The sequence below is a fragment of the Oncorhynchus nerka genome, unplaced genomic scaffold (genome assembly GCF_034236695.1).
Source record: "Oncorhynchus nerka isolate Pitt River unplaced genomic scaffold, Oner_Uvic_2.0 unplaced_scaffold_1236, whole genome shotgun sequence".
Taxonomy (NCBI): Eukaryota; Metazoa; Chordata; class Actinopteri; order Salmoniformes; family Salmonidae; genus Oncorhynchus; species Oncorhynchus nerka.
The window spans coordinates 47,526-69,386 of record NW_027040102.1 but is presented as its reverse complement, the minus strand read 5'-3'; the positions used below and the strand labels follow the sequence as shown (position 1 = coordinate 69,386).

The 21,861-nt window shown below is 49.7% G+C and overlaps 2 pseudogenes; one reads left to right on the top strand and one right to left on the bottom strand.

Moving 5' to 3' along the window:
- The window catches only part of LOC135569052 (Golgi apparatus protein 1-like), an 84,664-nt pseudogene extending 77,514 nt beyond the window's left edge, over positions 1 to 7,150 (bottom strand).
- A 110-nt stretch (positions 7,151 to 7,260) lies between these two features.
- Positions 7,261 to 21,861, top strand: part of LOC135569051 (Golgi apparatus protein 1-like) — a 56,972-nt pseudogene continuing 42,371 nt past the window's right edge.

The window sequence follows — 21,861 nt, the reverse complement described above, 5'->3', positions numbered from 1 at the left end:
TGACAGCATCTTCACATGGCAGGAGAAGACCTCCCCTCCGGAGGTGACAGCATCTTCACATGGCAGGAGAAGACCTCCCCTCCGGAGGTGACAGCATCTTCACATGGCAGGAGGAGAAGACAGCATCTTCACATGGCAGGAGAAGACCTCCCTCTGGAGGTGACAGCATCTTCACATGGCAGGAAGACCTCCCCTCCGGAGGTGACAGCATCTTCACATGGCAGGAGAAGACCTCCCCTCCGGAGGTGACAGCATCTTCACATGGCAGGAGAAGACCTCCCCTCCGGAGGTGACAGCATCTTCACATGGCAGGAGAAGACCTCCCCTCCGGAGGTGACAGCATCTTCACATGGCAAGAGAAGACCTCCCCTCCGGAGGTGACAGCATCTTCACATGGCAAGAGAAGTACACCACTCTAATAGGATCACTACAGTTCGTTGTGGTTGTTAATAGGATCACTACAGTTCGTTGTGGCTGCTAGATGTTAATAGGATCACTACAGTTCGTTAAATCTGTAGTGGCCAATCGATTCAAACATGACACGACCAAAAACGTTGAATTCAATGATAGACTTTTAATACACCCTCGTATCGTAAGTCGGAGAGCCCCGCAGGACCCACGGGACTCACCCTTTTTCCAGAGCCCTGGCCCCAGTATTTATCCACATATGAGCCCATCCCATATGTAAATTACGTTACATTCCAATCTGTCCGCCCTGCTTTTTCAGCTCAATAACCCCCACATCTGCTTTCGGCCAGATTATATGATGTCAAGACCCTTCCTTTGACCTAAAGATAATAATTTACATCCCCCCCTTCCTGTGGCCTGTGCTCAAACCCTGTAATTAACTCTGTGTCCCTATTGTATGTGTCCTTCATCTCATTTTAACTTTAGGGTTCCCATCTGTTCTGGTCCCCTGCTCTTCATATGTTTGTCCAAGGCCAAACAGACTTGTGTTTCCCCTGTGAAGTGACCGATGCCTGCAATCCATCAGTTAGTCACCTGGCCGACCCCGTCCCCAGGCAATCCATCAGTTAGTCATTGAATGTCCAGCTAGCCTAAGCGTCTATGTGTCTGCATTTTTAGTGTCCCTTATGACCTTTAACTGCTTCCTGCCCTATACAATAGAAGATGCATTTTACCAGAACAAGGAATGAACTTTACCTTTTCTCTTTTGTTATCAAATCATGTATATAATTCTACCACAAAGATGTTAATAGGATCACTACAGTTCGTTGTGGCTGTTAATAGGATCACTACAGTTCGTTGTGGCTGTTAATAGGATCACTACAGTTCGTTGTGGCTGTTAATAGGATCACTACAGTTCGTTGTGGCTGTTAATAGGATCACTACAGTTCGTTGTGGCTGCTAGATGTTAATAGGATCACTACAGTTCGTTGTGCTTGTTAATAGGATCACTACAGTTCGTTGTGACTGCTAGATGTTAATAGGATCACTACAGTTCGTTGTGGTTGTTAATAGGATCACTACAGTTCGTTGTGGCTGTTAATAGGATCACTACAGTTCGTTGTGGTTGCTAGTTGTTAATAGGATCACTACAGTTCGTTGTGGCTGTTAGATGTTAATAGGATCACTACAGTTCGTTGTGGCTGTTAATAGGATCACTACAGTTCGTTGTGGCTGCTAGATGTTAATAGGATCACTACAGTTCGTTGTGGTTGTTAATAGGATCACTACAGTTCGTTGTGGCTGTTAATAGGATCACTACAGTTCGTTGTGGTTGCTAGATGTTAATAGGATCACTACAGTTCGTTGTGGTTGCTAGATGCTAATAGGATCACTACAGTTCGTTGTGGATGTTAATAGGATCACTACAGTTCGTTGTGGTTGCTAGATGTTAATAGGATCACTACAGTTCGTTGTGGTTGCTAGATGCTAATAGGATCACTACAGTTCGTTGTGGTTGCTAGATGTTAATAGGATCACTACAGTTCGTTGTGGTTGCTAGATGCTAATAGGATCACTACAGTTCGTTGTGGTTGCTAGATGCTAATAGGATCACTACAGTTCGTTGTGGTTGCTAGATGTTAATAGGATCACTACAGTTCGTTGTGGTTGCTAGATGCTAATAGGATCACTACAGTTCGTTGTGGCTGTTAGATGTTAGTAGGATCACTACAGTTCGTTGTGGCTGCTAGATGTTAATAGGATCACTACAGTTCGTTGTGGTTGTTAATAGGATCACTACAGTTCGTTGTGGTTGCTAGATGTTAATAGGATCACTACAGTTCGTTGTGGCTGTTAATAGGATCACTACAGTTCGTTGTGGCTGCTAGATGTTAATAGGATCACTACAGTTCGTTGTGCTTGTTAATAGGATCACTACAGTTCGTTGTGACTGCTAGATGTTAATAGGATCACTACAGTTCGTTGTGGTTGTTAATAGGATCACTACAGTTCGTTGTGGCTGTTAATAGGATCACTACAGTTCGTTGTGGTTGCTAGTTGTTAATAGGATCACTACAGTTCGTTGTGGCTGTTAGATGTTAATAGGATCACTACAGTTCGTTGTGGCTGTTAATAGGATCACTACAGTTCGTTGTGGCTGCTAGATGTTAATAGGATCACTACAGTTCGTTGTGGTTGTTAATAGGATCACTACAGTTCGTTGTGGCTGTTAATAGGATCACTACAGTTCGTTGTGGTTGCTAGATGTTAATAGGATCACTACAGTTCGTTGTGGTTGCTAGATGCTAATAGGATCACTACAGTTCGTTGTGGATGTTAATAGGATCACTACAGTTCGTTGTGGTTGCTAGATGTTAATAGGATCACTACAGTTCGTTGTGGTTGCTAGATGCTAATAGGATCACTACAGTTCGTTGTGGTTGCTAGATGTTAATAGGATCACTACAGTTCGTTGTGGTTGCTAGATGCTAATAGGATCACTACAGTTCGTTGTGGTTGCTAGATGCTAATAGGATCACTACAGTTCGTTGTGGTTGCTAGATGTTAATAGGATCACTACAGTTCGTTGTGGTTGCTAGATGCTAATAGGATCACTACAGTTCGTTGTGGCTGTTAGATGTTAGTAGGATCACTACAGTTCGTTGTGGCTGCTAGATGTTAATAGGATCACTACAGTTCGTTGTGGTTGTTAATAGGATCACTACAGTTCGTTGTGGTTGCTAGATGTTAATAGGATCACTACAGTTCGTTGTGGCTGTTAATAGGATCACTACAGTTCGTTGTGGCTGCTAGATGTTAATAGGATCACTACAGTTCGTTGTGGCTGTTAATAGGATCACTACAGTTCGTTGTGGTTGCTAGATGTTAATAGGATCACTACAGTTCGTTGTGGCTGTTAATAGGATCACTACAGTTCGTTGTGGCTGCTAGATGTTAATAGGATCACTACAGTTCGTTGTGGATGCTAGATGTTAATAGGATCACTACAGTTCGTTGTGGATGCTAGATGTTAATAGGATCACTACAGTTCGTTGTGGTCGTTCAGGAACTATTCAGACCCCTTGACTTTCTCCACATTTTGTTACGTTTAGACTTATTCTAAAATGGATTAAATAGTCGTCCATCCTCTCCCCCCCCCCCTCATCAATCTACACACAATACCCCATGATGACATCACAATACCCCATGATGACATCACAATACCCCATGATGACATCACAATACCCCATGATGACATCACAATACCCCATAATGACATCACAATACCCCATAATGACATCACAATACCCCATAATGACATCACAATACCCCATAATGACAAAGAAAAAAAACAGATTTTTAGAAGTTTGTGCAAATGTATAGAAAGTAAAGTATTCAGATCCTTTACTCGGTACTTTGTTGAAGCACCGTTAGCTGTCTTTTAACCCCTCTCGCCTCAGTTGAAGCACCGTTAGCTGTCTTTTAACCCCTCTCGCCTCAGTTGAAGCACCGTTCGCTGTCTTTTAACCCCTCTCGACTCAGTTGAAGCACCGTTCGCTGTCTTTTAACCCCTCTCGCCTCAGTTGAAGCACCGTTTAGCTGTCTTTTAACCCCTCTCGACTCAGTTGAAGCACCGTTCGCTGTCTTTTAACCCCTCTCGCCTCAGTTGAAGCACCGTTAGCTGTCTTTTAACCCCTCTCGACTCAGTTGAAGCACCGTTCGCTGTCTTTTAACCCCTCTCGACTCAGTTGAAGCACCGTTCGCTGTCTTTTAACCCCTCTCGCCTCAGTTGAAGCACCGTTAGCTGTCTTTTAACCCCTCTCGCCTCAGTTGAAGCACCGTTTAGCTGTCTTTTAACCCCTCTCGACTCAGTTGAAGCACCGTTAGCTGTCTTTTAACCCCTCTCGACTCAGTTGAAGCACCGTTCGCTGTCTTTTAACCCCTCTCGCCTCAGTTGAAGCACCGTTAGCTGTCTTTTAACCCCTCTCGCCTCAGTTGAAGCACCGTTTAGCTGTCTTTTAACCCCTCTCGACTCAGTTGAAGCACCGTTAGCTGTCTTTTAACCCCTCTCGCCTCAGTTGAAGCACCGTTAGCTGTCTTTTAACCCCTCTCGCCTCAGTTGAAGCACCGTTAGCTGTCTTTTAACCCCTCTCGCCTCAGTTGAAGCACCGTTCGCTGTCTTTTAACCCCTCTCGCCTCAGTTGAAGCACCGTTTAGCTGTCTTTTAACCCCTCTCGCCTCAGTTGAAGCACCGTTCGCTGTCTTTTAACCCCTCTCGCCTCAGTTGAAGCACCGTTCGCTGTCTTTTAACCCCTCTCGCCTCAGTTGAAGCACCGTTAGCTGTCTTTTAACCCCTCTCGCCTCAGTTGAAGCACCGTTTAGCTGTCTTTTAACCCCTCTCGCCTCAGTTGAAGCACCGTTAGCTGTCTTTTAACCCCTCTCGACTCAGTTGAAGCACCGTTTAGCTGTCTTTTAACCCCTCTCGACTCAGTTGAAGCACCGTTTAGCTGTCTTTTAACCCCTCTCGCCTCAGTTGAAGCACCGTTTAGCTGTCTTTTAACCCCTCTCGCCTCAGTTGAAGCACCGTTCGCTGTCTTTTAACCCCTCTCGCCTCAGTTGAAGCACCGTTCGCTGTCTTTTAACCCCTCTCGCCTCAGTTGAAGCACCGTTAGCTGTCTTTTAACCCCTCTCGCCTCAGTTGAAGCACCGTTTAGCTGTCTTTTAACCCCTCTCGCCTCAGTTGAAGCACCGTTAGCTGTCTTTTAACCCCTCTCGACTCAGTTGAAGCACCGTTTAGCTGTCTTTTAACCCCTCTCGACTCAGTTGAAGCACCGTTTAGCTGTCTTTTAACCCCTCTCGCCTCAGTTGAAGCACCGTTTAGCTGTCTTTTAACCCCTCTCGCCTCAGTTGAAGCACCGTTTAGCTGTCTTTTAACCCCTCTCGCCTCAGTTGAAGCACCGTTTAGCTGTCTTTTAACCCCTCTCGCCTCAGTTGAAGCACCGTTAGCTGTCTTTTAACCCCTCTCGCCTCAGTTGAAGCACCGTTAGCTGTCTTTTAACCCCTCTCGACTCAGTTGAAGCACCGTTAGCTGTCTTTTAACCCCTCTCGCCTCAGTTGAAGCACCGTTAGCTGTCTTTTAACCCCTCTCGCCTCAGTTGAAGCACCGTTAGCTGTCTTTTAACCCCTCTCGCCTCAGTTGAAGCACCGTTTAGCTGTCTTTTAACCCCTCTCGCCTCAGTTGAAGCACCGTTCGCTGTCTTTTAACCCCTCTCGCCTCAGTTGAAGCACCGTTCGCTGTCTTTTAACCCCTCTCGCCTCAGTTGAAGCACCGTTAGCTGTCTTTTAACCCCTCTCGACTCAGTTGAAGCACCGTTAGCTGTCTTTTAACCCCTCTCGCCTCAGTTGAAGCACCGTTTAGCTGTCTTTTAACCCCTCTCGCCTCAGTTCGTTTTTAAAATGTTGTAATACAGATGCAAACGTTTCTAAAAACCTGTTGTCACTTTATGAGGCGTATTGTGTGTAGATTGATGAGCAACACGTTTTATTGAATCCATTTTAGACTGTAACATAACAGAACGGGGGTGTTTTGGGTCTGGAGACACGGGGGTGTTTTGGGTCTGGAGATACGGGGGTGTTTTGGGTCTGGAGACACGGGGTGTTTTGGGTCTGGAGACACGGGGTGTTTTGGGTCTGGAGACACGGGGTGTTTTGGGTCTGGAGACACGGGGGGTGTTTTGGGTCTGGAGACACGGGGCGTTTTGGGTCTGGAGATACGGGGTGTTTTGGGTCTGGAGACACGGGGTGTTTTGGGTCTGGAGATACGGGGTGTTTTGGGTCTGGAGACACGGGGTGTTTTGGGTCTGGAGACACGGGGTGTTTTGGGTCTGGAGACACGGGGCGTTTTGGGTCTGGAGATACGGGGGTGTTTTGGGTCTGGAGACACGGGGTGTTTTGGGTCTGGAGATACGGGGCGTTTTGGGTCTGGAGACACGGGGTGTTTTGGGTCTGGAGATACGGGGTGTTTTGGGTCTGGAGACACGGGGTGTTTTGGGTCTGGAGACACGGGGTGTTTTGGGTCTGGAGATACGGGGGTGTTTTGGGTCTGGAGACACGGGGTGTTTTGGGTCTGGAGACACGGGGTGTTTTGGGTCTGGAGATACGGGGGCGTTTTGGGTCTGGAGATACGGGGGCGTTTTGGGTCTGGAGATACGGGGCGTTTTGGGTCTGGAGACACGGGGTGTTTTGGGTCTGGAGATACGGGGTGTTTTGGGTCTGGAGACACGGGGGTGTTTTTGGGTCTGGAGATACGGGGGTGTTTTGGGTCTGGAGACACGGGGGTGTTTTGGGTCTGGAGACACGGGGGTGTTTTGGGTCTGGAGATACGGGGCGTTTTGGGTCTGGAGATACGGGGCGTTTTGGGTCTGGGGATACGGGGGCGTTTTGGGTCTGGGGATACGGGGGCGTTTTGGGTCTGGAGACACGAGGGTGTTTTGGGTCTGGAGACACGGGGGTGTTTTGGGTCCGGAGATACGGGGGTGTTTTGGGTCTGGGGATACGGGGGTGTTTTGGGTCTGGAGGCACGGGGGTGTTTTGGGTCCGGAGATACGGGGGTGTTTTGGGTCTGGAGACACGGGGGTGTTTTTGGGTCTGGGGATACGGGGGTGTTATGGGTCTGGAGATACGGGGGTGTTTTGGGTCTGCCGTGGAGATACAGCCTTCATGTTCTACCAGAGGGCCTCATGGATAGAGGGCCTCATGGATAGAGGGCCTCATGGATAGAGGGCCTCATGGCTAGAGGGCCTCATGGCTAGAGGGCCTCATGGCTAGAGGGCCTCATGGACAGAGGGCCTCATGGACAGAGGGCCTCATGGACAGAGGGCCTCATGGCTAGAGGGCCTCATGGCTAGAGGGCCTCATGGATAGAGGGCCTCATGGATAGAGGGCCTCATGGCTAGAGGGCCTCATGGCTAGAGGACCTCATGGCTAGAGGGCCTCATGGATAGAGGGCCTCATGGATAGAGGGCCTCATGGATAGAGGGCCTCATGGATAGAGGGCCTCATGGATAGAGGGCCTCATGGCTAGAGGGCCTCATGGCTAGAGGGCCTCATGGATAGAGGGCCTCATGGATAGAGGGCCTCATGGCTAGAGGGCCTCATGGCTAGAGGGCCTCATGGATAGAGGGCCTCATGGATAGAGGGCCTCATGGCTAGAGGGCCTCATGGCTAGAGGGCCTCATGGATAGAGGGCCTCATGGCTAGAGGTCCTCATGGCTAGAGGGCCTCATGGATAGAGGGCCTCATGGCTAGAGGGCCTCATGGCTAGAGGGCCTCATGGCTAGAGGGCCTCATGGCTAGAGGGCCTCATGGCTAGAGGGCCTCATGGATAGAGGGCCTCATGGATAGAGGGCCTCATGGCTAGAGGGCCTCATGGCTAGAGGGCCTCATGGATAGAGGGCCTCATGGCTAGAGGGCCTCATGGCTAGAGGGCCTCATGGCTAGAGGGCCTCATGGCTAGAGGGCCTCATGGCTAGAGGGCCTCATGGCTAGAGGGCCTCATAGAGGGCCTCATGGCTAGAGGGCCTCATGGCTAGAGGGCCTCATGGCTAGAGGGCCTCATGGATAGAGGGCCTCATGGCTAGAGGGCCTCATGGATAGAGGGCCTCATGGATAGAGGGCCTCATGGATTAGCTCTCTGCCTGCCTGGTAGGGATAGAGGGCCTCATGGATTAGCTCTCTGCCTGCCTGGTAGGGATAGAGGGCCTCATGGATTAGCTCTCTGCCTGCCTGGTAGGGATAGAGGGCCTCATGGATTAGCTCTCTGCCTGCCTGGTAGGGATAGAGGGCCTCATGGATTAGCTCTCTGCCTGCCTGGTAGGGATAGAGGGCCTCATGGATTAGCTCTCTGCCTGCCTGGTAGGGATAGAGGGCCTCATGGATTAGCTCTCTGCCTGCCTGGTAGGGATAGAGGGCCTCATGGATTAGCTCTCTGCCTGCCTGGTAGGGATAGAGGGCCTCATGGATTAGCTCTCTGCCTGCCTGGTAGGGATAGAGGGCCTCATGGATTAGCTCTCTGCCTGCCTGGTAGGGATAGAGGGCCTCATGGATTAGCTCTCTGCCTGCCTGGTAGGGATAGAGGGCCTCATGGATTAGCTCTCTGCCTGCCTGGTAGGGATAGAGGGCCTCATGGATTAGCTCTCTGCCTGCCTGGTAGGGATAGAGGGCCTCATGGATTAGCTCTCTGCCTGCCTGGTAGGGATAGAGGGCCTCATGGATTAGCTCTCTGCCTGCCTGGTAGGGATAGAGGGCCTCATGGATTAGCTCTCTGCCTGCCTGGTAGGGATAGAGGGCCTCATGGATTAGCTCTCTGCCTGCCTGGTAGGGATAGAGGGCCTCATGGATTAGCTCTCTGCCTGCCTGGTAGGGATAGAGGGCCTCATGGATTAGCTCTCTGCCTGCCTGGTAGGGATAGAGGGCCTCAGGATTAGCTCTCTGCCTGCCTGGTAGGGATAGAGGGCCTCATGGATTAGCTCTCTGCCTGCCTGGTAGGGATAGAGGGCCTCATGGATTAGCTCTCTGCCTGCCTGGTAGGGATAGAGGGCCTCATGGCTAGAGGGTAGGATAGCAGACGGCTAGTGACACTTTCTTTTTGCATTTTTATATTTTTATTGTTGTGAAAAATGCAGAATTATGTTTTAATAAGCAAGTTAACTCAACCTCTAAGTTTATCTAAGTGGCTGAATTAATAAGGTGACTCCCATGTCACCTTGTTAGATGCCCTAGCTCCTGTTGTCATGTCTGATCTGAGATCTGTTATGGAACATAGTCATCTTGTTAGATGCCCTAGCTCCTGTTGTCATGTCTGATCTGAGATCTGTTATGGAACATAGTCATCTTGTTAGATGCCCTAGCTCCTGTTGTCATGTCTGATCTGAGATCTGTTATGGAACATAGTCATCTTGTTAGATGCCCTAGCTCCTGTTGTCATGTCTGATCTGAGATCTGTTATGGAACATAGTCAGGAACCTCTCCTCCAACCCAGGTTAGACTGGCAGAACTGAGATCTGTTATGGTTCCTCTCCTCCAACCCAGGTTAGACTGGCAGAACTGAGATCTGTTATGGTTCCTCTCCTCCAACCCAGGATAGACTGGCAGAACTGAGATCTGTTATGGTACCTCTCCTCTCCTCCAACCCAGGTTAGACTGGCAGAACTGAGGTCTGTTATGGTACCTCTCCTCCTCCAACCCAGGTTAGACTGGCAGAACTGAGATCTGTTATGGAACCAAGTCAGGATTTTTTCCCCTACCAACAGGTTCTGTTCTGGTATCATATTTGTCTACAGATATTAAGACAATACCCTCCTCTCTCTCTCTCTTCTCTCCCTCCCTTCTGTCTCGCTGTCTGTCTCTTTGTGTCTCATGGTTTCTCTCCTTCTTCCCTCCAGTTGCTATGGAACTACAAGCTGAACCTGACAATGGATCCCAAGTTTGAGTCTGTGGCCATGGAGATCTGCAAGAGTACTATCACTGAGGTTAGTCTGACACACACACAGCAACATGTATTTATGGCTGCAGAGCTGTCCCCTATAGGGCACTACCTTGTCCCCTATAGGGCACTACCTTGTCCCCTATAGGGCACTACCTGTCCCCTATAGGGCACTACCTTGTCCCCTATAGGGCACTACCTGTCCCCTATAGGGCACTACCTTGTCCCCTATAGGGCACTACCTTATCCCCTATAGGGCACTACCTGTCTCCTATAGGGCACTACCTTGTCCCCTATAGGGCACTACCTTGTCCCCTATAGGGCACTACCTTGTCCCCTATAGGGCACTACCTTGTCCCCTATAGGGCACTACCTGTCCCCTATAGGGCACTACCTTGTCCCCTATAGGGCACTACCTGTCCCCTATAGGGCACTACCTGTCCCCTATAGGGCACTACCTGTCCCCTATAGGGCACTACCTGTCCACTGTAGGGCCGTGGGGACTGTGGGCACCACCTGTCCAGTGTAGGGACTGTGGGCACCACCTGTCCAGTGTAGGGACTGTGGGCACCACCTGTCCAGTGTAGGGACTGTGGGCACCACCTGTCCAGTGTAGGGACTGTGGGCACCACCTGTCCAGTGTAGGGACTGTGGGCACCACCTGTCCCGTGTAGGGACTGTGGGCACCACCTGTCCCGTGTAGGGACTGTGGGCACCACCTGTCCCGTGTAGGGACTGTGGGCACCACCTGTCCCGTGTAGGGACTGTGGGCACCACCTGTCCCGTGTAGGGACACAGGCTCTGCATCCCCAGGGGCCCTAGTAAGGAGACAGTGGGTGTTCCCTCACAATGAGTCTGTATGGACCGACTGAATCTCATCTAGCCAGGTCATCTCATCTAGCCAGGCCATCTCATTTAGCCAGGCCATCCCATCTAGCCAGGCCATCCCATCTAGCCAGGCCATCCCATCTAGCCAGGCCATCCCATCTAGCCAGGCCATCCCATCTAGCCAGGTCATCTCATCTAGCCAGGTCATCTACTCAGCCAGGCCATCTAGTCATCCCATCTAGCCAGGTCATCCCATCTAGCCAGGCCATCCCATCTAGCCAGGTCATCTAGCCAGGTCATCTAGCCATCCCATCTAGCCAGGTCATCTACTCAGCCAGGTCATCTACTCAGCCAGGTCATCTAGCCAGGTCATCCCATCTAGCCAGGTCATCCCATCTAGCCAGGCCATCCCATCTAGCCAGGCCATCCCATCTAGCCAGGCCATCCCATCTAGCCAGGCCATCCCATCTAGCCAGGTCATCTAGCCAGGTCATCCCATCTAGCCAGGTCATCTAGCCAGGCCATCCCATCTAGCCAGGCCATCCCATCTAGCCACATCATCTAGCCATCCCATCTAGCCAGGTCATCTCATCTAGCCATCCCATCTAGCCAGGTCATCTACTCAGCCAGGCCATCTAGCCATCCCATCTAGCCAGGTCATCTACTCAGCCAGGTCATCTCATCTAGCCATCCCATCTAGCCAGGTCATCTACTCAGCCAGGCCATCTAGCCAGGTCATCTACTCAGCCAGGCCATCTGGCCAGGTCATCTACTCAGCCAGGCAATCTAGCCAGGTCATCCCATCTAGCCAGGTCATCTAGCCAGGTCATCTAGCCAGGTCATCCCATCTAGCCAGGTCATCTAGCCAGGTCATCTAGCCAGGTCATCCCATCTAGCCAGGTCATCTACTCAGCCAGGCCATCTAGCCATCCCATCTAGCCAGGCCATCTACTCAGCCAGGTCATCTAGCCAGGTCATCCCATCTAGCCATCCCATCTAGCCAGGTCATCCCATATAGCCAGGTCACCCCATATAGCCAGGCCATCCCATCTAGCCAGGTCATCTAGCCAGGTCATCCCATCTAGCCAGGCCATCCCATCTAGCCAGGCCATCCCATCTAGCCAGGCCATCTAGCCAGGCCATCCCATCTAGCCAGGCCATCCCATCTAGCCAGGCCATCCCATCTAGCCAGGCCATCCCATCTAGCCAGGCCATCTAGCCAGGCCATCCCATCTAGCCAGGTCATCCCATCTAGCCAGGCCATCTAGCCAGGTCATCTGATAGAGGAATTCTAAATCCCTTTATGTTTTGTTGCCAAAACCAATTCAATTCACACTCATTTCTAATTCATAATAAGTTGTAAGTTTATCATTTGCATGAATTAGCAAGAGACCAGTCTTAAAAACAAGTTCAGCATTTATTCTTGATGAGTACTGACCCAAAATACAAAGAACATTACATTTTAAAAGAAGAGAACATAAAATGACGTCATCAGTTTCTTCACACCCTCTCCCAGCCTTACAATGGCGTAGTATTCAGTCCTGGAGATAGTTTCACTCTCCTCATAAACTACATTCCAACCTGTCTAAAGGATATACTTCTCTCCACTAATGGAATCCAACAAAAACATTCTTATCTGTTTGAAAAACTATCTTATCCCTCCTTCTTATACTCCCCAAGAGACACAGACAATTAATTCATTTCTGCTTACATTTTCAGTAACAGCTCAACTAAAAACTCTTTTCATATCATAACATAATAGTATTAGAATAAATGGTTCTAATCAACAATGTACACATAATTAATCATCTAAACTATAATTTCCTCTAACAGGCCATCCCATCTAGCCATCCCATCTAGCCAGGCCATCCCATCTAGCCAGGCCATCCCATCTAGCCAGGCCATCCCATCTAGCCATCCCATCTAGCCAGGCCATCCCATCTAGCCAGGCCATCCCATCTAGCCAGGCCATCCCATCTAGCCATCCCATCTAGCCAGGCCATCCCATCTAGCCAGGCCATCCCATCTAGCCATCCCATCTAGCCATCCCATCTAGCCATCCCATCTAGCCAGGCCATCCCATCTAGCCAGGCCATCTAGCCAGGCCATCCCATCTAGCCAGGCCATCTAGCCAGGCCATCCCATCTAGCCAGGCCATCCCATCTAGCCATCCCATCTAGCCATCCCATCTAGCCAGGCCATCCCATCTAGCCAGGCCATCCCATCTAGCCAGGCCATCCCATCTAGCCATCCCATCTAGCCATCCCATCTAGCCATCCCATCTAGCCAGGCCATCCCATCTAGCCAGGCCATCTAGCCAGGCCATCCCATCTAGCCAGGCCATCTAGCCAGGCCATCCCATCTAGCCAGGCCATCCCATCTAGCCATCCCATCTAGCCATCCCATCTAGCCATCCCATCTAGTCATCCCATCTAGCCATCCCATCTAGCCATCCCATCTAGCCATCCCATCTAGCCAGGCCATCTAGTCATCCCATCTAGCCAGGCCATCCCATCTAGCCATCCCATCTAGCCATCCCATCTAGCCAGGCCATCCCATCTAGCCATCCCATCTAGCCAGGCCATCCCATCTAGCCAGGCCATCTAGTCATCCCATCTAGCCAGGCCATCCCATCTAGCCATCCCATCTAGCCATCCCATCTAGCCAGGCCATCCCATCTAGCCATCCCATCTAGCCATCCCATCTAGCCATCCCATCTAGCCAGGCCATCTAGTCATCCCATCTAGCCAGGCCATCCCATCTAGCCATCCCATCTAGCCATCCCATCTAGCCAGGCCATCTAGCCATCCCATCTAGCCAGGCCATCCCATCTAGCCATCCCATCTAGCCATCCCATCTAGCCAGGCCATCTAGCCAGGCCATCTAGCCAGGCCATCCCATCTAGCCAGGCCATCCCATCTAGCCATCCCATCTAGCCAGGCCATCTAGCCATCCCATCTAGCCATCCCATCTAGCCATCCCATCTAGCCAGGCCATCTAGTCATCCCATCTAGTCATCCCATCTAGTCATCCCATCTAGCCATCCCATCTAGCCAGGCCATCTAGCCATCCCATCTAGCCAGGCCATCCCATCTAGCCAGGCCATCTAGCCATCCCATCTAGCCAGGCCATCCCATCTAGCCAGGCCATCCCATCTAGCCATCCCATCTAGCCATCCCATCTAGCCATCCCATCTAGCCAGGCCATCCCATCTAGCCATCCCATATAGCCATCCCATCTAGCCATCCCATCTAGCCATCCCATCTAGCCAGGCCATCCCATCTAGCCAGGCCATCCCATCTAGCCATCCCATCTAGCCAGGCCATCCCATCTAGCCAGGCCATCCCATCTAGCCATCCCATCTAGCCATCCCATCTAGCCATCCCATCTAGCCATCCCATCCCATCTAGCCATCCCATCTAGCCATCCCATCTAGCCATCCCATCTAGCCAGGCCATCCCATCTAGCCAGGCCATCCCATCTAGCCAGGCCATCCCATCTAGCCAGGCCATCTAGCCATCCCATCCCATCTAGCCAGGCCATCCCATCTAGCCAGGCCATCTAGCCATCCCATCCCATATAGCCAGGCCATCTAGCCAGGTCATCTAGCCATCCCATCCCATATAGCCAGGCCATCTAGCCAGGTCATCCCATCTAGCCAGGTCATCCCATCTAGCCAGGCCATCCCATCTAGCCAGGTCATCCCATCTAGCCAGGCCATCCCATCTAGCCAGGTCATCCCATCTAGCCAGGTCATCCCATCTAGCCAGGTCATCTAGCCAGGTCACCCCATATAGCCAGGTCATCTAGCCAGGTCATCTAGCCAGGCCATCCCATCTAGCCAGGCCATCCCATCTAGCCAGGCCATCCCATCTAGCCAGGTCATCCCATCTAGCCAGGCCATCCCATATAGCCAGGTCATCCCATCTAGCCAGGTCATCCCATCTAGCCAGGCCATCCCATCTAGCCAGGTCATCCCATCTAGCCAGGTCATCCCATCTAGCCAGGCCATCCCATCTAGCCAGGTCATCCCATCTAGCCAGGCCATCCCATCTAGCCAGGTCATCCCATCTAGCCAGGCCATCCCATCTAGCCAGGTCATCCCATCTAGCCAGGTCATCCCATCTAGCCAGGCCATCCCATCTAGCCAGGTCATCCCATCTAGCCAGGTCATCTAGCCATCCCATCTAGCCAGGCCATCCCATCTAGCCAGGTCATCCCATCTAGCCAGGCCATCCCATCTAGCCAGGTCATCCCATCTAGCCATCCCATCTAGCCATCCCATCTAGCCAGGCCATCCCATCTAGCCATCCCATCTAGCCAGGCCATCCCATCTAGCCAGGCCATCTAGTCATCCCATCTAGCCAGGCCATCCCATCTAGCCATCCCATCTAGCCATCCCATCTAGCCAGGCCATCCCATCTAGCCATCCCATCTAGCCAGGCCATCCCATCTAGCCAGGCCATCTAGTCATCCCATCTAGCCAGGCCATCCCATCTAGCCATCCCATCTAGCCATCCCATCTAGCCAGGCCATCCCATCTAGCCATCCCATCTAGCCATCCCATCTAGCCAGGCCATCTAGTCATCCCATCTAGCCAGGCCATCCCATCTAGCCATCCCATCTAGCCATCCCATCTAGCCAGGCCATCTAGCCATCCCATCTAGCCAGGCCATCCCATCTAGCCATCCCATCTAGCCATCCCATCTAGCCAGGCCATCTAGCCAGGCCATCTAGCCAGGCCATCCCATCTAGCCAGGCCATCCCATCTAGCCATCCCATCTAGCCAGGCCATCTAGCCATCCCATCTAGCCATCCCATCTAGCCAGGCCATCTAGCCAGGCCATCTAGTCATCCCATCTAGTCATCCCATCTAGTCATCCCATCTAGCCATCCCATCTAGCCAGGCCATCTAGCCATCCCATCTAGCCAGGCCATCCCATCTAGCCATCCCATCTAGCCAGGCCATCTAGCCATCCCATCTAGCCAGGCCATCCCATCTAGCCAGGCCATCCCATCTAGCCATCCCATCTAGCCAGGCCATCCCATCTAGCCAGGCCATCCCATCTAGCCAGGCCATCTAGCCAGGTCATCTAGCCAGGCCATCCCATCTAGCCAGGCCATCCCATCTAGCCAGGCCATCTAGCCAGGCCATCCCATCTAGCCAGGTCATCCCATCTAGCCAGGCCATCCCATCTAGCCAGGCCATCTACTCTGCTTTTCCTTCTCTTCCACTGGATGTTTTCAAAGGACAGGTTGTCATAGAGACAAACTTCATCCAATCATTTAAAACACATAACCTGTTGTTACAGGTTTTAAAGGAGTTAAAACCTATCCTACTATTCAATCCTATTAACAACGTCTGTTTTAACTTCACCTCAGTGGTGTGTGTTGTATTCTAAGGAGTGTGTATTTCACCTCTGCCCCCCTCAGATTTAAGGAGTGTGTATTTCACCTCTGCGTCTCCCCCCTCAGATTTAAGGAGTGTGTATTTCACCTCTGTCCCGCCCCCCTCAGATTTAAGGAGTGTGTATTTCACCTCTGCGTCTCCCCCCTCAGATTTAAGGAGTGTGTATTTCACCTCTGCATCTCCCCCCCTCAGATTTAAGGAGTGTGTATTTCACCTCTGCGTCTCCCCCCTCAGATTAAGGAGTGTGTATTTCACCTCTGCGTCTCCCCCCTCAGATTAAGGAGTGTTCGGAGGAGGAGCGTGGTAAGGGTTACCTGGTGTCCTGCCTGGTGGATCACCGTGGTAACATCACAGAGTACCAGTGTCACCAGTACATCACCAAGATGACCTCGATCGTCTTCTCAGACTACAGACTCATCTGTGGCTTCATGGACAAGTGTAGAGAGGACATCAACACGCTACGCTGTGGAAGCATCAACGTTGGAGAGAAGGTGAGATGGGAGGGTGTGTTGTAGTGATACTCGCAGGGAGGAAGGCTGAGGCACCCGTTATCTCTCTGAGTTGTCTAGTGATTTGGTTAGGGCGCCTCTTCATAGTGCAGTCTGAAGGATTTATCGTGTGGGAGGACAATCCACATCAATACAGGTTGAATTACCGATGGTGTTTGTTCTTCACTGGTTGGCCCTTTTTTAATAGATATGGGACTTTATCAAGGTGGGACGTTGGCCCTTTTTTAATAGATATGGGACTTTATCGAGGTGGGACGTTGGCCCTTTTTTAATAGATATGGGACTTTATCGAGGTGGGACGTTGGCCCTTTTTAATAGATATGGGACTTTATCGAGGTGGGACGTTGGCCCTTTTTAATAGATATGGGACTTTATCGAGGTGGGACGTTGGCCCTTTTTTAATAGATATGGGACTTTATCGAGGTGGGACGTTGGCCCTTTTTTAATAGATATGGGACTTTATCAAGGTGGGACTTTGGCCCTTTTTTAATAGATATGGGACTTTATCGAGGTGGGACGTTGGCCCTTTTTTAATAGATATGGGACTTTATCGAGGTGGGACTTTGGCCCTTTTTAATAGATATGGGACTTTATCAAGATGGGACTTTGTTTTTTGAATTCTTTGTGGATCTGTGTAATCTGAGGGAAATATGTGTCTCTACATTGGTCATATGTTGGACAGGAGGTTAGGAAGTGCAGCTCAGTTTCCATCTCATTTTGTGGGCAGTGTGCACATAGCCTGTCTTCTCTTGAGAGCCTCTCTTACAGAAAACTTATTGAGATAAACTTTTGTTATTGACCAAATGCTTATTTTCCACCATCATTTGCAAATACATTCATTAAAAATCCTACAATGTGATTTTCTGGATATTTTTCTAATTTTGTCTGTCATAGTTGAAATGTATCTATGATGAAAATTACAGGCCTCATCTTTTTAAGTGGGAGAACTTGCACAATTGGTGGCTGACTAAATACTTTTTTGCCCCACTGTATATGAAGGTGATGCTAAGAGTCAATATTTGCAGTGTTGACCCTTCTTTTTCAAGACCTCTGCAATCTGCCCTGGCATGCTGTCAATTAACTTCTGGGCCACATCCTGACTGATGGCAGCCCATTCTTGCATAATCAATGCTTGGAGTTTGTCAGAATTTGTGTAGAAGATCTAGGTGCTGCTGTAGGTCCTCCTTGATTGGTGACAGAAGCACCAGATCATCAACAAACAGTAGACATTAGACTTCAGATTGTATTAGGGTGAGGCCTGGTGCTGTTACTGAGTTTAAGTATAACCAATTGGAACACTTTCTCTGCTCCTCTCTCCCTCTGCTCCCCCACCCTCACTCTGACCCCTCCCTCCCCCTTACCTCACTACCCCCCCCCCCAGGACATCCATTCACAGGGTGAGGTCATAGCGTGTCTGGAGAAAGCCTTAGTCCGAGAGGCGGAGCAACAGGACCAGGCTCATCCAATCAGAGAGGAGTGTAAGAAGAGCATCATGCGCGTAGCGGAGCTGTCGTCAGACGACTTCCACCTGGACAGATTCCTGTACTTCTCCTGCCGAGAGGACCGAGAACGCTTCTGTGAAAACGTACGCTGCTCATCTTGCCTTACATAACGGTCTCCCAAATGACAATTACCTGATGCTTCAGGTTACTGAGGACAGTGGCTGGTCTCTGTTCTTCTTCGGGTTACTGAGGACAGTGACTGGTCTCTGTGCTTCAGGTTACTGAGGACGTTGACTGGTATCTGTGCTCCGGGTTACTGAGGACGTTGACATGTCTCTGTGCTTCGGGTTACCGAGGACGTTGACTGGTCTCTGTTCTTCTTCGGGTTACCGAGGACAGTGACTGGCCTCTGTTCTTCTTCGGGTTACCGAGGACAGTGACTGGCCTCTGTTGTTGTTCGGGTTACCGAGGACAGTGACTGGTCTCTGTTGTTGTTCGGATTACCGAGGACAGTGACTGGCCTCTGTTCTTCTTCGTGTTACCGAGGACAGTGACTGGCCTCTGTTCTTCTTCGGGTTACCGAGGACAGTGACTGGCCTCTGTTCTTCTTCGGGTTACCGAGGACAGTGACTGGGCTCTGTTCTTCTTCGGGTTACCGAGGACAGTGACTGGCCTCTGTTCTTCTTCGGGTTACCGAGGACAGTGACTGGCCTCTGTTCTTCTTCGGGTTACCGAGGACAGTGACTGGCCTCTGTTCTTCTCGGGTTACCGAGGACAGTGACTGGCCTCTGTTCTTCTTCGGGTTACCGAGGACAGTGACTGGCCTCTGTTCTTCTTCGGGTTACCGAGGACAGTGACTGGCCTCTGTTGTTCTTCGGGTTACCGAGGACAGTGACTGGTCTCTGTTGTTGTTCGGGTTACCGAGGACGTTGACTGGTCTCTGTTCTTCGGGTTACTGAGGATGTTGACTGTCCTCTGTGTTTCTCTGTTCTTCCAGACCCAAGCAGGAGAGGGCAAGGTCTACAAGTGTCTCTTCAGCCACAAGTTTGAGGAGGCCATGTCTGAGAAGGTATGGAGAAAACCACTGATGGAGACGTGCAGATGACTTATATCACCATGTATATTATATATTATATACACTACATACAAACATATGGCATTTCTAGTAGAGGTCGACCGATTATGACTTATATCACCATGTATATTATATATTATATACACTACATACAAACATATGGCATTTCTAGTAGAGGTCGACCGATTATGACTTATATCACCATGTATATTATATACACTACATACAAACATATGGCATTTCTAGTAGAGGTCGACCGATTATGACTTATATCACCATGTATATTATATATTATATACACTACATACAAACATATGGCATTTCTAGTAGAGGTCGACCAATTATTGATTTTTCAACGCCGATACCGATTATTGGGGGATCACAAAAAAAAAGACGATACCGATTAATCGGCCGAATTTGTATTTATTTCATTTACAACAATACTGAATGAACACTTATTTTAACTACGTATAATACATCAATAAAAATATATTTGGCCTCAAATAAATAATGAAACATGTTCAATTTGGTTTAAATAATGCAAAAAACCAAGTATTGGAGAAGAAAGTAAAAGTGCAATATGTGCTATGTAAGAAAGCTAACGTTTCAGTTCCTTGCTCAGAACATGAGAACATATGAAAGCTGGTGGTTCCTTTTAACATGAGACGTCAATATTCCCAGGTAAGAGGTTTCAGGTTGTAGTTAATATAGTATTTATAGGACTGTTTCTCTCTATACCTTTTGTATTTCATATACCTTTGACTATTGGATGTTCTTATAGGTACTTTAGTATTGCCAGTGTAACAGCATAGCTTCCGTCCCTCTCCTCGCCCCTACCTGGGCTCGAACCAGGAACACATCGACAACAGCTACACTCGAAGCAGCGTTACCCATCGCTCCACAAAAGCCGAGGGGAATAACTACTCTAAGTCTCAGAGCGAGTGACGTTTGAAACGCTATTAGCATGCACCCCGCTAACTAGCTAGCCATTTCACATCGGTTACACCAGCCGTTAGGCTGATAGGCTTGAAGTCATAAACAGCGCTGTGCTTGCGAAGAGCTGCTGGCAAAACGCAGGAAAGTGTTGTTTGAATGAATGCTTACGAGCCTGCTGGTGCCTACCACCGCTCAGTCAGACTGCTCTATCAAATCATAGACTTAATTATAACATGGTCATTAATATGGTCCAATCAGGAGACTATCATTTTGAAAAAAACAAAAACGTTTATTTCAGTGAAACACGGAACCGTTCGGTATTTTATCTAACGGCTGGCATCCCTAAGTCTAAATATTCTTGTTACATTGTACAACCTTCAACGTTATGTCATAATTACGTCAAATTCTGGCAAATTAGTTCGCAACGAGCCAGGCGGCCCAAACTCTTGCATATACCCTGACTCTGCGTGCAATGAACGCAAGAGAAGTGACACAATTTCACCTGGTTAATATTGCCTGCTAACCTTTGATTTCTTTCAGCTAAATATGCAGGTTTAAAAATATATACTTCTGCGTATTGATTTAAAGAAAGGTATTGGTGTTTATGGTTTAGGTCCAGTCGTCCAACGATTGTGCTTTTTTTTTCGCAAATGCGCTTTTGTTAAATCATCCCCCAGCGTCCCCCAGGACGTAACTACACATGGTTGATGACATTACTAGTTTAACTAGTGATTATGATTGTTTTTCATAAGTTAAGTTTAATGCTAGCTAGCAAATTACCTTGGCTTCTACTGCATTACCATAACAGGCAGTCTCCTCGTGGAGTGCAATGAGAGGCAGGTGGTTAGAGCGTGTTGGACTAGTTAACTGTAAAGTTGAATCCCAGAGCTGACAAGGTACAAAATCTGTCGTTCTGCCCCTGAACAAGGCAGTTAACCCACTGTTCCTAGGCCGTCATTGAAAATAAGAATTTGTTCTTAACTGACTTGGTTAAATAAAGATGTAAAAAAATAATACCGATTTCCGATTTATGAAATCGGCCCTAATTAATCGGCCATTCCGATTAATCGGTCGACCTCTAATTTCTAGTCCAAGATATTCCAGCATAGTCACTGCGTAGACAAACCCACAGGACTGTGTTAGGCTGGGAGAGAGGGAGATGTGTGGTCAGGACTGTGTTAGGCTGGGAGAGAGGGAGATGTGTGGTCAGGACTGTGTTAGGCTGGGAGGGAGGGAGATGTGTGGTCAGGACTGTGTTAGGCTGGGAGGGAGGGAGATGTGTGGTCAGGACTGTGTTAGGCTGGGAGAGAGGGAGATGTGTGGTCAGGACTGTGTTAGGCTGGGAGGGAGGGAGATGTGTGGTCAGGACTGTGTTAGGCTGGGAGGGAGGGAGATGTGTGGTCAGGACTGTGTTAGGCTGGGAGGGAGGGAGATGTGTGGTCAGGACTGTGTTAGGCTGGGAGGGAGGGAGATGTGTGGTCAGGACTGTGTTAGGCTGGGAGAGAGATGTGTGGTCAGGACTGTGTTAGGCTGGGAGGAGGGAGATGTGTGGTCAGGACTGTGTTAGGCTGGGAGGGAGGGAGATGTGTGGTCAGGACTGTGTTAGGCTGGGAGGGAGGGAGATGTGTGGTCAGGACTGTGTTAGGCTGGGAGGGAGGGAGATGTGTGGTCAGGACTGTGTTAGGCTGGGAGGGGGAGATGTGTGGTCAGGACTGTGTTAGGCTGGGAGGGAGGGAGATGTGTGTCAGGACTGTGTTAGGCTGGGAGGG